Genomic DNA, 18,215 nt, shown 5'->3' with positions numbered 1-18,215 from the left:
GGTCAGCCTGGGTGCCAGAACGTCTGCCAAATTCCCCCGTTCTCATCCAAAATGCAAATACAATTGTTACTTTGCTATTCCTGAAATGTGTTGCAGGCCTGGAGAATTGAACTCCTTTGGGGTGAAACGGTTTTACTCAGGGGAGAATGAGTGTCCCATTTATACATGAGTGTGAACACGTCTCAGTGTTCATGTGTAAATGCAAGTTATGTGACTGAGGGGGGAAAAAAAATCTAATTTATCACTACAAGGCCCTGAACGTTCTCGGGGTCAGCTCGCTGTCCAAGTCTGCGCTAATGAAGAACACGGCTCGGCCAATCACGTCCGAGCTCCAATGAGGCAGCTGTGGGTGCGGGCCAATGGAAACCTGAGGTTCAGCGGAGCGACAGACAGAATTGATGAGCGTAGTAAGTCCCAGTGAAGGATCACCGTAAGCTGCCTGAGATAACACGGAGCTGGAGCCCAGGAACACTCGGCTCCATGGAAATGCAATAAAGCCTGAACCATATCTCACCAGTGGGCGATGGATGATAACACTCCAATAGTAGAAGATGGAAAATAGCCCATTGAGATGCATGTGGAATACACAGCCTGCAGCGGTATACATGTATAGCAACAGGAATAGGATGATGGGAGACTAAGGGACTGCAATATCAATGCTGGTTCTCAAACAGGGTCATAATGGCCGTAGCTTATTGGCTATAGCATTGTTTTGCAGGTGGCCTGCAATAAGCTGCTTTAATGTGTCCAGTTGTATCAGAACAACGTCAATCTTACGTCTTTGTTGTGTGAATGTCCACAAACTTTGGCGGGTGACATTTAATTACCGCTTCCCAATGTAACAAGAGATTTAATAAAAAGTCAGATACAGATTTGATCTAGTTTAGTTTTAAGAACACATATTAAAAAACAAAAGCAATAAAGAATGTTCCTGACATGAATTAAAGATGAGAACTAACGCGAATTAAGTGAAGACAAACACTGGGTCTCATTCATGAAGCACGATAAACAATTCTGGTTTCTGCCTGCATGTCATAAAAGAGACCTAATGTTATTTAAAGAAGTGACATAAATTTTATAACTGAGAACTAAAATGGAACCTCAGTTACACCAAAAGTCGTTAACAAAAATTGCATTGTTGTTGAAGTTTCTTATTTAAACCAGGTTAAGGAACTTGATAAGGAAAGATTTCTTCTACTGCAGACGGTTTGCTTGATGGTCGGATGTTTTTGTAAATTGATTTATTGATAATTTATTGAATTAAAAAAAAAATATAGCATTTTGTTTTACAAAAGTGTGTCAGGAGAAAAAACTCTCTCTCAGGAGCCTGACCTCGTTCTTCAAGGACTTTTGCTATAAACATTTACAAGCGTCACAAATGAGTCCTGCTGGAGTAACCCTTCTATGGACCATTTGTTTTTATTTTCAGACAGACCTGGACATGCTTTTATAATGTATCATGTATTATTGAGTTGTTTTTTTTATCTTGACAATTCATAATGTGTTTTCAACTCATGTCTTGATCAGTTCATTATTTAACCCCAAGACAAGTTCAGTAGCTTCTCAGTTGTCTAGGCTTCTCTGATGATTCATGCTTCTTTGAACCACTTCCACAGGCAGTTGGAAGGGTCATCTTAGCATATAGCCTGCAGTCTGTTTACTTTATTTTCTGCTAAAATACCACAAGTAATTGCAACTATCACAGAAAAAGTATTTCTCTTGCTAAGATTTAATGTTTTATTGTAAATACACACAAATAGATGTTTCTTTGTGACACAGAATCATTGAAAACAGTCGAGGGCGTACCCATCATTTTTCTTTGAGAAGCAAATACTCATTGCGCTCACAGTTCCAGCCTGTTAGTCAGTCTTTATCAAAGTCCTTGACGTGTATGACAGTCGAACAAAGTGTGAGAACCATGGATATCTGACAATATCGAGGCAGTCTAAGTGACATTTGTTCCTGATGTTGAATCTTGAAGTAGGTTTTGATCAGTTGGAAGAAGACTCTTCTATCTTCAGGCTAAATCATCACTTTTGTTCTCAGAATTCTCTCAAACTGAGGATTCATCACCTATCCTATCTTTCCTTCGCTCCCAGGGTAGTTTTTATTATTTATCTCCAAATGTTTTCTGAGGTAAACTTATTGCTGCAAATGTTTCAGCCTGTTAAAAAAAATATTCTGTCTTTATTGCAGGCTATGCTAATGAAACACCTTTAATCTAATTGATTTACTTTGCTTGAATTATAGATTTGACATTTCATGATGCATATCTGCAAATACTTTTTTGTTTATTTCATTATTTTTGCAATCACAGACCTAGAGTAGTTTTTTTAATCTGGTTGCATAAATACATTTTATTTCACTCTAAAACTGTTGAGTCATCTTAACTGGAGGTTATTTATGAAGGATTCAAACAAAGATGAAGCAGCTAAATCAAAATACGTTTTTTATGATTTGAAAAAAAAAATATTTTATGAGTTTGACTAATTACTTTTTATTATAATGTTTGTAAAAAACTATTATCACTCCAGCTGTTTACCCGGCCTATTGTTTGGCCCTAATTCACAGTCATTTGTTTTAATCTCACAGTCTGAGTGTCTGAATATTAATAAAGCTTCTTATCATTCACTAAAGCAGGCGGCCACACCGCAGCAAAGATGAATGAGTGGATGGATATGTAAATAAGTAGCAGCGAGCAGAATGTGGTATAGGATCTAAATTGATTTCCGCTTCCTTGCACTTTAACTCATTTACACAGCTCGCGGAGTGTGGGGAGAACGTCTTTGGACTGACGTTATAAGTCATTCTGTTGTGGTCTCTGAACGCAAATGGTGATGATGATGCTTCAATTCAGCCTGCACCAGTCCTTCTATATATATATATATATATATATATATATAAATTTATTTTTCGTGTAAACAAAGTCTAATCTTCAATAATGGAGTTGTAATATCATTCATTCATTAATTTTTCACAATCTGGATCAATCTACAACCCAGCTGCCTGAACCAGGTCGAGGGGGACACCCTCAAATGTTGAAGTCTTCCTCTACAAGATGCAGCAAGTCTCTCATCTTATAAACTTCTCCTCCGACTCGTCAAACAAGAGGTTACGAGAGTGGAGCCAAATATTACATGACAATGGTCTTTACTCCTCCTTCAGCCAGCTGTAATCAGGCTCTGCCTTATTTATACAACAAGTCCTTTGGAGGTGGAGACTTTTGGGATTGATATTTCGGGGTGAAAACCTTGATGTTTGACCAATCACAGCAGGGTCGAAGTGGTTATGGTAAACAACAATTAATCTCCAGAAAAATGACGTTTTCAGTGGGCGGGGCTTAAGTACATTTTCTAATGTAAATATTTCAATGAAAAGAGTTTTGTACAAACAAACACATACTGATAATACAATAGTGGACTAACATCTATTTAAGACACACTAAAATCAACACATTAGTTGCCCTTGAAGAAAAGTCAAAGACATAGTTTAGGCTTACAATACACACAGTTGTGATTTGAAAACAGAAAAACAAAAAACATAACTTAAGCTATGTAATGTCCTGCTTTAAAAGAAATCATGGCAGCATGTATCATCTCTGAACTTATAGACACAGCCATGTCGTGTTATAGTGCAAATGTAATTTTGTTTCAGCTGGATTAATAAACTCCTTCATCATTTCTGACAACATTGACGTGAGGGTGTATCTTCAAGTTGATGTTGATTGATAAGTAACAGCAGAATGACCTTCACAGGGCACTCCATCCAAGATGACATGCTGAACCTCCGGCTCAGGATTTTTATAGATCATCGTATCTGTTGTCGTTTACTTACCAATAGGTATCACCAGGAAGAATGCTTCTTATGAAAATATGCATCTTTCAATGTCAACGAGCAATTTAGCTACATGTTCCGGCACCTGTTGGCTCCACCTCTCATGGTTAAACTGCCCCAGTTTTTAATCTCGTACATCTATTTCAGGATGTTATTGAATGGTGTGTTTGCCTCTGTGCAGCAGGAGAGGCCACTCTTGACCAAACTTTCCCATTATTGGCCCACAAAAGACCAGCCCTTTGCTCGTCTCCATTCATCCTTCAGCACTATAGACTAGATGAAAAAGACGAGCCATGTCTCTAGTGAATGAAGCATCTCTATGGTTCACCCTGAGTGGAAAAACACACTCTACTGCTCACAAAATGAAACAGTCTCTCTGTTGAATACACAATGGGCTTCTTTTGTAAACTGTAGGCACGGTTTTCCTTCTTGTACCCACTGCTTTTCCTCTCCTCCTTTCTCCTCATTTCTTTGTCCCCTCACCTCCCCCCCTGAGTAAACTTGGCGACCCAGACAGTGCACCCTCTGCAGAATACCAACGCTGTGTTAATATCAATTCACTGTCATTTTCAAATCAGCCTGTGGAAGAGAAATGTAGATCCATCTGTTGATAGATACAGCTGAAGAGACCAGGAGGACGTTGTTGAATTTACTCCATTTAGCCTCGCTTGAATTAGATTTTAAAATCCATTTAGGTTTCCTTCAGTTGTTTAACACATGAAATGGTTTTCTCCTCAACAAACGCAAGTCTTATCTGGAGCTCAGTCTTTGCTTCTGCTAAACCCCTGTGCACAACGCACCATCAGTAGCACAAAAATATGGCCTGCTCCATCTTTGTCTTCCTCTCCCCACTACTTACTTCAACTGCTGGCTTGCTTGAATTGGACGACGATCGATTGTGTTACAGCAGATGTGCAGTTTATCAAAGTGTCTTCGCTGAGCCAGACGTGCAGCCTTTACCCCAAATATTACTGATTTCCACATCCATGCACGCTCTGGTAATGAGACGAGGTGAGCAGGGCCGGCTGAGATCAATATTCTGCACACAAGCACCTACTGTGTTTGTATCATCTATGGCCTCTCATCTAGACACAAAGTAGACTCAAACTGAAAGAACGCATACTTCCAATGAAAAGATTAATCCTTTCAAAAGGTTTTAAAAAACAAATCGAAATGTGTTTTTCCACCCATGCTTTCTTCAGGCACGGTAAGATGAACTTGTTTTTTACTGGGGTTTACACAGGTTTCTCCATTCATACTCAATCGTGTTTACACCCATATGTATAAACTAGTCATAGTTTAAACGGAATTCTCTCTCATTGGTGTTCTCTAGAATATCTTGTTGAAGTCAGAAGAGATCGAACAGACATAAACACTCAAAACTCGGATGCTGAGGTAGACTACAGCAGCAAAAGTAAAATCCAGTAAAGAATTATGTTGTTTATTGTTGTTAGTTTGAACAAACATCTGCTGATTCGTAAAATTTTGGAGGAGATGGTAAACCATCGGACATTAAGAGCAACTAATGTGTCTCTTAAATAGATCTTGAACCTCTTTTGTATCTTCAGTATGTGTCTGTTTGTACAAAACTCTATTTCCATTGAAATATTTACATTAGAAAATGTGCTTAAGCCCCACCCACTGAAATGTGCATTTTTTCCTCAAGTTAAAATCATGTTTACCATAACCACACCCACTCTGCTGTGATTGTTCAAGTATTAAGGTTTTTCACTGCACGTCATCAATCCCGGCAGTGTCCACCTCCAAGGAATGTGAATAAATAAACAATAATTGATTTCTTTGCTCCAGTAATTCAGTAATTGATCCCATTATTACGTCATAATGTACTTCACTCTCGTAATCACTCTTTCGCCGAGATTTCAGACGGGGGAGAACTTTATAAAGTAATAAGTTCAAAACATGGTCACGATGAGATACTTACTGCATCTTAGAGAGGAAGACTTCAACATTTGGATCATGTCAGTATGTCAGGAGAGTTGGATTTTCACATTAGTTTCCTTTAAAATTCTAAAGGGTCAATTTGGCATCTTTCAAAAGGTTCAAATTACCCTGATCAACACTGATACCAACAAGACAGTGACAGTCTGTGGCTACATTACCCAATTGTTTTCAAGGGGAGGACTAAGATCACAACTTACTCCCACTTACTGCAGTAAATAAACTCTTAAATTAGATTGAATAGATGTATAATTATGTATTGCAGTTGGATGAGTGCTTGCTTAAGCTACTATTGTGCTAGCTTTTTTTCGAATTTAAGGAGTGTTTATTGGCAAAAATGTCACTGTCAGTTCAATGCATATCACGATACAGGGGCAACGATATAATAAATTGTTATCAGGTCAGCACCCCAGTCCATGAAGGGCACTGGGGTGCTGACCTGACTTTTTTAATTGAATCTTCTTTCTTTTTTATTGTTTTTTTTTTTTTTTAGAATCCCTTATTAGTCCCGCGAGGGGAAATTCAACCATTCACACATACTGATGGGAGTAGGCATGCACACTTGCGCCAAGTTCACCATCAGGAGCAATCAGGGTGAAGTGTCTTGCTCAGGGACACAACGACACAAGCTTGTCAGGAGCTGGGATTGAACCTGCAACCTTTTGGACTGCAGGCAACCACTATACCATCTGAGCTATGTCGCCCCTATTGTAAGTAAGTAAGTATTGTATTGTAAGTAGAACTTGCACTGATTAACTATATTTGCATTGACATTCTGTTGGTTATATCTTGGTTTATGTCGACTCAACACTATATCTGGAGGCGCTTGTTTATGTTACTCAGCCAATTAGACACAGTTGTAATTTTAATTGGTATAGACTGATAAATGTACTGGCCCAAATAGCCCTGCCTAGACTATTTTTTATTGGCCGCTACTGAATCAAATACTGTAGGAACAAGGATATGTATTTGTAATATTGTCCGAAAACTTGGTGTTGCTTAATTTACAGACATGACTCTTGACGAAGACATAACGGCATTTGTTTGTTTATTTGTTGTCGCCATAATTGGGGTCAATGACATTAACCTGACAGGATTATTAGAGCTAGAGCTAGCTTTTTTCCTTGCTAACACATGGCTTATTTGGATCAGGTGTGTTATGAGAATTAAACTAGACAGAACTGTACTTCCATGGAGATTATAGGTACAATGACAGACATTCAATCATCTATCTATGTCAATCATTCTAGCAATGGAAAGGGAAAAAAGGATCATCCCTGAATTATCTTATTATATTCCGACAACAACTAAAGCAACAAGGGATCTTCCAGACATGATGTGAATTCAAGAGCTCATGGGACACTGTGCAAATGAACCTGTGACAGCTGCCCACTGTTTTCACCTCCAGGATGATATCAGTATAATACTGAAACAAGTCAATCTTGGGCCGTCCCTGATGCTGGCAGGCTGTTGCGCTGTTCTTTGTTCTGACCTCAATGTGAGTAGTAGGTCATGGGGTCACCCATCATCGGGGACTGGCTCAACCCATGTATACTTTAAAGAACACCTCAGTTAGACTTTGGGGTAGTCTGACTATAATGTGCATGTAGACATGGTCAATGTGACATTAAAATATTAGTGTTAGTTGTAAGTATAACAACATCTGTGTTTTATGCAGCTGTGAACATGTTTGCTAGCACTACTAGTACTTTCTCTGCGTTTTCAACAGCTTTTTGATGAGCTAAGATATACTATGTGTAGCATTTTAACAACATTCAGGAAGGCGTTTGATTGAATTATCATCCTGTTATGCACATCTCATGTTGTTAATTAATTAAATTCATGTTTATGAATTACAGCCAATAAATTATGATTCAAACTATTGGTGTGGAATAATAAATTATAATAAATGAATTGGGATTTATTTGTAACGGATAATTCATTTTCCAGTGTTGGTCTTCTTGTACTTGAGTTGTAGAGGTGAAAACACACTTGTGTTAGTTGGTTTCTTTTTTTCATTAAATAAAGATTGCAGCAAAACTTAAATACAAATACAGTAGAATGTAAATGACTAGAACTGCATCTGATAAAGTCTGTTAGAAACAATAATTGTGAAGACATTTTTTTTATCAATCATTCATCTGTTACAATAATACATTTAAATGAAAATGACTCATGTTACAATTATTTGGTGAGATATAAATGGAATCATTTACAGATTATTAGGAATTCATCTTTTTGTTTTAATCTTTTGACGGCTCTGTTTCTAACATCAATGCACTGTAGTTCTGGTCGGTGCGGAAGACCTCTTTTCCGGACTTGTGTTTCCTGGCAGGGACTGTTAAAATGATTTGCCAGCTCTGTCACCATCTCTGCTCTCCCTCTGTCAGGATATTGACTGGAGGGAGATAGTGGATGAGTGTAATAAAATATTAAATGGCAGAAGGTCTGCTTTTGAACCCGTTTTGTGGCGACATGAGCTTTGGGACCAGGGCTTTTATCAGAGTCATCGTATTGATTTTAAAGTTTATTTTTACAGCCCATTTTTTTTATGACGCAACGCCTGGCACTTTGCAAAGACCTTCTACTAGTGCTGTGGTATTTTTCCTCCAGAGTGAAGCTATTCCTCCAGTAGTACTCGCATGACACTGGATCTGTGTATGAATGCGGGTTTGGGAGTGAATGAATGGAGTCCGGCCAAGAATGAGCGCAGCATCCTGGAAACACCATCCTCTTTATGAATAATAAAACAGGCGTTGTAAAAAAAAAAAATGGTGCTGTGCCAGCTCTCTCGCCCCATTACACACTTAATATGTGTCTTTGGCTTAATCAGGAGCAGGTGATGCCACTGTTTCTGTGTTTAATTGCCATCTCACCCCATGAAACATGATTTGTCGTTTCAGTTTTACCAGCTTTACTCAAACTAAAAAGTGATGGTCATGCTCTCTCGTCAAGATTATAACTTCATTTATTACAATCGGCACCATTTATTTCAGTTGTACCTTTCCACTCTTTGTAAATATATTCATAAATAGCTTATTCTTACACTTTCTTTACTCTACTGTGTCATCTTAATGTTGTTTTCTTATTTGACAGCCTTTTCATTAATCGTTGGCCTTCATTGTCGACAACTCTGGTCTCCAGCTGTGCTCGGGAAGCCTCGGAGAAGTGAACGTGTGTCTGTACGAGAACTTCACTGTTGGTCTCGTTTGCTTTGATTTGCTGTTACCATCTCCTGAGGCCTATATTGTGTGTGACCCATCTTCTTGTCAGAATGTGCTCCCTCTATTTGGCTCCTACTGTGTGCGCTCTGGGTGTGCGAGTGTGTGTGTGTGGTAGGTGTTTTGTCGGTGGGGGGTCTCAGAGCAGGTGTTGCACCTCAGGGTATGACCGTACGTCTGGGATAATTTAACAAGGAGACCCATGATGTTCTCTTTTTTTTTTATAGCACAGACAATTGGTTTCTGTTAATGGTGAGTGCTGATGTAGCGAAGGTGCAAATGAGAGAAGAAATCTAAATTTAACTGGAAGCTGTTCAGAAGCTCATTCTAGACACATCAACAAGAAAGACATTTCAATTTTGTTTTAAAGCAACGATACATTACATTGATCGATTAGTTTAATTCAAACAATCAGGACTCGTGTAGTAGAACTTTCTAGCCATTATTTTTTAAACAATGCTCTTCTTTATGTGACTCTCTGGGTGAGATGATGGATGATGAGCCACCACCACACCAAACTGCTTTAAAGCAGTGGCTCAGAGACGGTTTTTTTATTTGAAGTACAAAGATACTATTTAACTTACAGGGAAAATATAACTAGAAACTGATCAACTTGTTTTGCAAACCAATCTTCATGCAGGAAACTGTCTGTTGCAACCGAGAATTTGACTTGGCTGATTAAAGGTACATTCCAGTGTAAACTCGCAAAAAAATCTGTTTGTACAATACTAGCAATAAATGTGATTCTGATTCTCAAATGATTGATTATCCAGTGAAAGGCACAGCTTTATATATGCTCCCTCTTGTGCACCTCAGTAGAAATCACATTGGCTCTTGGAATCTTGAATCCATCATCCATCACTTGGAAAAACTGTCAAAGCCCCTCAGTCTCCAGCACCCTTTATTTTCTTCCTTCTCCACCCTTCTACTCCTAAGCTAGATCCCTCATTAACTGTGACAGGTGAGCGTCTCCACAGGGAGGGACCAAGTCAGGCCAGAGGGTTGGATCAAGATTCTGGTGATGGGAAGATGAACAGGGGGGAGGATTGTTCTGTCTGTAAGTGTAAAGTAAATGGTCCCAGGTGGTACACCATTAAGAGACCCACTGTTTTCAGAAGAAAAAAAAGTGTGTGTGTAAAAAAAATATTTTATATATATATATATATATATATATATATATATATAGATTGTGTTTGAGAGACACTGCACAGACTGGTCTGTTGATATTGAACGGCAGCCTGTACTCACAAATGAACAGCACCCAAGACACTTGACCTCCTCCTGGGGGAGGTCAGTTCAGGGCATTTCACCTAGTTTATCATCGAGCTGACCCTGATTCTTTTACTGCAGTGATTCTCAATGAGTGGTTTGTGACGCAAAAGCAGGTCAGTGGCAGGAACATTCATTTTAATTTGATAAATCAAAAACATTGTAGAGTTTTAAATGCAAGGTTTAGGGAGGGATGGTGGTTCCCAAAGCCAGACCTGTTCAGAATCTAGTGAAGGTTTAAAATAACATCTTGCAGCAACACATTATTTCTTACATCACATAATCCTCAAGCACAGGGCCAGATGTCAGACATTGATACTGGGCCTTGCAGAAATTAAAAAATATTGATATAATTTTTCTTATGGGTTATTGCTGTCTGACGGTTGTAATTAAAAAAAAAAAAAAGCTTGTGATGTTTGACATGTCAAGACACTCATTTAGTATTTTAATTACTTTTAATCCTTTTTTTTAAATAGTATTAAATAATGCAACTATCTTGCAAAAATGAAAAAAAAAAATGTATGTGTCAACTATTTTGACAAAAGTCTCCATTCATGAAGCTAAAAAATTCACGTGCTTTAGCACAAATAATAAATGATTATGGTGTATGACTCCTCTTTGTTCAACCTTACATTCAACCAAGTCAAACGGATCATTCTGCAGCCAACGTGAGAAAATCATCAATGATTCAGGTTGAAGTCAGGTGAGCCTGTGAATGGACAGATTGCATATTGACTTCTGATGTGTTCCACCAGTGGATTGAGAGAAATACTAGTTTCTATTTTGAGCTGCTATCAAGGTATCACCCTGGATCTGTGTGGAAATATTGAGTTAAACATTTCCGCTCTTTTATTCTCTTTTTTTGCACTCTCTTCAATGTGAAAAACTCCGGAAACTTAATGATTTGTTATTGTTGAAACTCGGCCATTTTTGTCACTTTAAAACCACAATGATGTAGTTTTGGTTCAGCTTTGATTGTTGGAACTGGCTAGTGTCGCTCCTGCTGAAAAACTCAGACTCTACTGAATGTCTGTTGTATTAAAAAACGATCTCGGGTTTGGCAAAACAAGTTCTTAAGGCCACCTACCATGTGTGAACCACCATCCGCTCAAAGCTGTGTTTAATTACCTATGATGAGACGGGAAGTAAAACTAAAATTTGAAGGTGCTTTTCAAAGAATTGTGCCAAAGCTGATGCGCATTGAGTTCTTCAAGTTCATCCTGCAATTGAATCTCAGCAGAAGAGTCTCTAGTTAGTCGAGGAGAGACGTCATTGACAAGCTAACATTTCTCACGCTATGTGCCGTACAATCCATTTTTGTTTATCAGTTAATCTGGAGTGGTCAAATGAAAGTAACACTTTCAACTTGTTGAACGATAATACATTATTAAAAAAAGAGTGTATATATTGTGAAGAGGAAAGTTGAACTTGCCACCCAGATACTGTGTTTTGTTGAACAAATAGTTTTTTAATACCTGGAGCACAAAAGACGCCACAGCTTCACGCTCTGTTCCTCACCTGCAGAGACACTTTACTACCCATCCACCCCTGCGAGCGTTTCTCTTTTTATAGCCCATTCCCTACAGAGTCGCATTTCCTACCCCCCAAAAAATTACCCCTACTGGATACAACTTTGCTTGTTTGCAACAACAAGTTTACGTTTCATATGGGGTCTTGATGTTTTGATAATGCTGTAAATATTGAAATGATTGCCTTCACTGGAGACGTCTTCTTTTGAGAAAAACTAGTTGACAAGAAAAGCCAAATGACGCTGCATAGGTTGTTTACATGAATTAAAAAAACTCTTAGCTCATAGACGAAGCACTTAAACAACTTCAATGACTCAATAGTTGTGTTGGCTTGTTCCGTTTCTTTTTCGAAAAACAACAAATAATATGTTTATTCATTTTAAGTCATTTAATAATGTTCATATATTTTTGAACTTCTTTGCTAACAGATGCTAACGACTGTCACGTAACCTCATTGGCGTATGTAACGATCCGGCTTAGTTATAGCATAATTGGTTAAATTGAACAATATAACTCCAAAATCAAATACGTTCAGCCTAGAATTAAAAAAAAAAAAATCTCTTGGTCAGCAACATACAAAGGTCATAAGAGAGAACGGTGCCAAATTGGTAAGTTTTAATTTGATAACATTTGGACTTGAAGTTAACTATGCTTGTTATACCACTCGCTGTCCCTTGTTGTCTAGTGATTGTTTCACGTGTAAGACTTCTGTTTCGAGATTGTTTTGCCTTCCCGGTTTTGACCCTGGTACGTTTTCTCGCCTTTCTGCCTGCCTGTGCCCCTGACCTGTTTTTTCGGATATCGTTCCTGTTTGCCGTTTGTCGTGGACTGCTTTTGACGATCCCTCTGCCTGTCCCTAAATAAAACTGTCAAGTTTGATGAACAGACACTTTTTGCTCCTGGGTTTCCTTCCGCACCCTGACAATGCTATTGTTTGTTACACTTACAATATCCTTATTATATCCTTATAAAAAGTATTATATTTCCCTGAAGCAATTTGTGTTTTGTTTTTCATGAGCAAAAGAAATGTGATCGTAATCATGGTCAATAATGGTGATTGGAGCATGGAAATAATTATGATATTTGACCAAGATAGTGAAGACATTTTTGACATTTCAAAGACACACACAGGCAGTCAAAACATTTTATAAATAAATGAGAGTATCAATTATATTTAAGTAGATATTTACTTCTCACTGCTTGTTTGTAAATTAAGTTTAGTGATGAATCCTTGATCAAATGTATAAATGCTGCACTCGTTCTCATGCTCACACACACACACACACACTCATGCATGCGTGCACCAGCAGGCATATGAGCACAGCTGAGCCCAGCAGCTGGTGTCTACATACCCATGTTGTGTGCGATTGTTGGCGAGGGTCGAGTGGTCGTCTCACTGGCTGGGGATGTTTGAGGCGCAGCAGTCTGGATTAAAGGATCAGTGCAAGTGTCAGACAAACATTGGATTAAAGATGTAATCTGGTGCTCACAGGTTCGTGCCTGAAATCGAGAAGCATAACTTTCCCACTCGGCTTTTCAACCACATCAAATTAAAGATGATGCAACGAGCCCGCTAGACCTCTGAACTACCAGTGCCGTCATTCGGAAATTAATAAATACATGAATACAGGGAAGAGTTGCAATATATTCTACATTTATATTTTTAGAAATTATTTATTTCAACGTTTTCTTATACATTCTGTCATTCCTGGTATTGTATATGTTTTGATGGCACAGAGAATTTTTTTTTTTTTCGACAGAAGGTGACTCAGGTCAGAGATTCTCATGTTTGTCTTCTGGCCTCAGTCCAGTTTGGATGCGACACAGGGGAGCAGCATGGATTATGTTCATGGATTACAATTTTACCCTTTTTTTTAATGTTGTCTTGTTGTATTTATCATATTGATCTGTGATGACACAACAACACATTATGACAACTGTTGTTTGCCATCACTGTAGGTGTTCAAGTGTTTGTCATTTTCATGATAATGTTGGCGTTTGATACAGTTTTTAAAAGGGCAGTGTTGTGTTAAACTGAATTATCTTTTATCAGAGAGCGTCTGATGTTGTAAACAACCAGAGGATGCAATTTCAACCGACATGAAAAAATGTTTTAATATCAAGACAAGCTGAGGGACTTTCCCCGTTTGCGAAACCACTTTCTGTGATGTAGCTTTCAAAACATACATCCTGAAAACCAACATGTAGGAGGAGTGGTTTAAGAGATCACTGCTGTCGGGTCTCATATCACATTTAGTTCATATTTTATCCATCCTCTCTTAAGACATCTTTTAAGTAAGGTCTTGGTCAAGATTATAATACTGTATTTGCTTTAAACATCTTCTGTGTACACATACACTCTAATACAAAATAATGGGTCTCTAATTTGTAGCTTCAATTATCTTTCAGCTGTTTTTTTCATTGATCCAAATTTTAATCATATTTGAGGATTTTTGTTTTGCATGTATCGAAATTGAATTATTGCAATTTAAAAGCAAGGCAATAAGAAGTTGAACCATTTTTTTTTCTCGTTCAATGTTTTTTTTTTTTATAAACCTGTTTCCCTCAAAGATAAAATCATGGCTATAAACTTACATGTGAATTTATCATAAACTTGTATTGCCAGTGTTGTAAACACGACTAGGGTCTTTGTGGTATCGGTACAGAATAAGCAATAGAAAAACTGAACCAAGCTGAATAGGAAGTCCCCTTAAATGGAGGAACACAGATTTCCACACGCCGCAAATGGCCCATTGGCCACCAGTTTGAGACCCCTGCTGTGGTTTGAGACATTAGTTCTTAATGTGATAATGTAGGAGTCACAAACCTGTAATTACTCTGTCTGTTGAGACTTGTGTTGCGATAACGGCTCAGGGCTGCAGAAGTAACATTGCACATCAATTTGCATTTTCACGGCACATGGACAGAACGCTCGCAGACGAGGATGATGGATGCGTCTCCTACAGCCACGCATTCATTCCCATGCAAGACACCTCTCTTTTGGCTTCTCATGGATAAACTCAGTTCATCAGTGTCACTGCTTGTGTTTGCAGTAGGTTGACATTAAAATGTTTGGCAATTGAGACACCAGCTTACACAAAACTGATTCAACTGAGTCCATCTATCATTTATTTAGTTAGATACTAACTACATCCTCTTTTCTGTCTTAATTTTGGTCTCCTGAACATTAAATGAAATGTTTCAAGACTGTGTAATTACATGAACCATCAGTCCAATGATAATCACAGTTATCACTAGAATTTTGGTACGAGTTTGTTTCTAGTGATGATCGTGAAAGCAAAAATCTTCTTATCCGTGGCTGTTTTGAGAGACTAACAGCACACACAATTCAAAATAACTTATTTACTTTGAGCTGCTCACTCCTGAGATTTCCTTCCTTAAACAAGGATTTCACAGTTTGGGGCGTTTTTTTTTTTTGGGAGCAAACATTTACTACAGCACATCGGTGGAGCCAGGTTTTTAATATAAAAGGAGTCCCTCATGCCTTTGATGTTTGGTTTGAATAAATATAGAATCTTTTTTTATTGTCTGAAACTTATTTGTCATACATTGTTCCTTTTATTCTTTCCACCTGACTGGAGGAATCTTGGCTTGTTGGTGTGTTACAAACCTGATAAAAGGTGTCACATCATGTTCAAGTTTGTCCATATAGATGCTGATTAAAAAAGATCAAAGCAGTCACTGCCATGTACACTCATGCATGAGATTGTAAGGACTGTCACACAAAAGTAAGTTTTATGGTAAACAATACTGCTGACTGTTTTCACTTGGAGGAAAAAAACAGGTGGATTGACATTCATTATTCCCTCTTTCTTTCCATGCCATCATGCATCCCTCGGTACTAAAGCTTTCATAGGTGTCTGTCAAAACCAGAGCAAGGCACATTTTTTCTACCAAGCAAGTTAAAGAAGTCTCCCAGTAATACATATTAAAACATTGTTTATGACCTACGACAGTAAAGAAGTGTGGTGGTCACGTGACACTCACAGACTCTCTGGGTGGTTCGTCCAGACAAAGTAACTTAAAAAAATAAATATTATCATGACTTAAACGTATAAAAATATTTAAAAGAAAACACACAATATTTAAATGTTACATATTGTTGCTTTAAGTCATTATTAAATACAGTAAAACTGGACCAAGAACCAATTCCGTTCATGAGCTCTAATCACAGTCTTCTTATTAAATATGTGATTAGGAGGATTAGAAGCGATAATTAATAAGTCTGAAAGCAAATCACAGAATCAATCACTCTTGTGCTTTATCGTCTTCCATTATCCAAACTATTAAATCTTCCGCCGGAGTCAGGGCAGTACTTGGTGCTGAACGACTATTCATATCTGTCAACCATCAGCCTCATAATTCTGTAGATATATTGAATCCGTCTCTAATGAAGTGTCTAATGATCTTTTTGTCACCTCACAAACCAGTGATCAAACCAGTCCTTCGTTAATCTGTACATTCTTTAGTCCAAGTGAACATTCAGCTGTATTTGGATGAAGACAGTACTTTACAAATGTGTTATTATAATTCCTTCATAGAAATTTTAACCTCAACATATGGGTCGACGATGTATTGTGATTGGTCCATATAGAAAGGTATCATTGATATTAAGCAAAATCAGTTTAAATTAGTTACTAATACACATATACTCAAATGAGCTATGACTGACACAGCTTTAACTGAGGCATTATGGAAAAAGTATTTAGAAATTAAATTTTAAAATAGTTTTATTTATTATTGTCAATAAAAACCTAGATTTCTAAACAAAGTATTCTTGTAACCAGTCTCTCTTTTTTTTTTTCTTTATTTTTAGGTTTGAATCCTTGTTAGTCATGTATTCAAACTGTTCTGCCTCAGGCACTCTTGCAGACTGCTCTGTTAATATTTTACTTCATAACTGATTATGCATCTCAAGCTGAAGATGAAAAATATATTTTCCATATTATACCTGCTCCATAATACACTTTGAATTATAGATCATTATATGAAACGATGAGGAATGTGTATAAGCCCATCTGTTTTACTTGACTGTACAAATGAAACTAAAGACATTACTTAGTTTGTTAAATGCTATTTTTGGTAGGGAGTGAATCCAACAAATGCCAAATTTACAACTTGCTTCATGTAATTGGAAATTTGAAATGGCAGCCCACAAGTCGGTTACCAATGAGGTTAAAATCCCTGGACTTAAATCAGGTTGACACACTCTATCCAAATATCTTCTCTCTTATAACATCATTTAATGTGTTTAGAAAAAAGGGTGACACAACTATGTCCGGAGAGTCTTTGAGCACCTTTTAACAGCTAACAGTGTTAGTGTTTTCATATGAAGTACCAGGAGGATAAGACCAGAAACTGAACAAGATACTTTAAGTATATATTTTATTGAGTTTTGTTAGTTTTGATTGTGCTTTGCGCTTTGTGACCCTGGTCTAGAAAAGCACTCTACAAATATAATTTACTTACTTACTAACTTACTTTATCTTGTTTTGTAAACACATAAACATGCTGGAAATTGTCAACAAAGACTTCATGACATTACAGTGACACTATCCTACCTCTATGGTGAGCCAGAAACACTTTGTTAAATCCTACTGATTGGCCCTTTAATATCTTTTATTCTCCAACTGAAAAAGTAATTTCGTAAACTAGTAGTTGTTCATGCCTTCCATCAAGCAAATATAACTCTGGAGCACATTGTCAATAAGGTTATAGTGAAAGAAAAAAATTAATTTTTAGGTTTAACTTTCTCGTGATTGATTTTAGCTTTAGCATAGATTGAAGGAAGATTTTTATATTATTTAGATCTAAATTCTACATTTCTGTTGGTTGTTTGTGAAGCGACTGACAGACTTTTGCATCTCATTATTCGTCTGTAAGATTTAAAATATTGCCCAAAAGCATAGTTTTCAAGTTTGAATGTTTTTCTCTTTCCTGCTTTTCTTGCAATTGACTGGATTTGAAGTAAGAAGGCTCAAAGGGAGTCGCTTCACGCCAGGGGAGCTTTTTATGCTTCAAGTACCACTGACAGGCTTTGTTTTTAGATTCATGAATTTGGCCGCTTTTTATTTGACTAGAACTAATTTGGGCAGGATTTATTAGCTCTTACTTCTTTTGTTGTTGCAGTGTTGGTAATGTGTGACCTAAATAAGGCTCTCAGCACTTTGCTTTTGACCAAAGAAACAACACAAATCTTGGATTTTTAACGTGGGATAATTGCTAGTTGTCTGTCATGTAAGAGTATAATTGTGGCCTTTACGCTTTGAAGGCCTTGTTTACTTTGAAACTGACATCAAAACAGGGAAAGCCAGGATTTCTACTGCCCGCTCTTGTCTGGACATCTTCCAGAGCAGCTAACAAGCAGATTTATGCTCCTTTA

Source organism: Callionymus lyra, chromosome 6 (assembly GCF_982586985.1).
Source record: "Callionymus lyra chromosome 6, fCalLyr1.hap1.1, whole genome shotgun sequence".
Classification (NCBI taxonomy): Eukaryota; Metazoa; Chordata; class Actinopteri; order Syngnathiformes; family Callionymidae; genus Callionymus; species Callionymus lyra.
The sequence above is the reverse complement of the archived record's forward strand: the minus strand, read 5'-3'. Positions refer to the sequence as shown.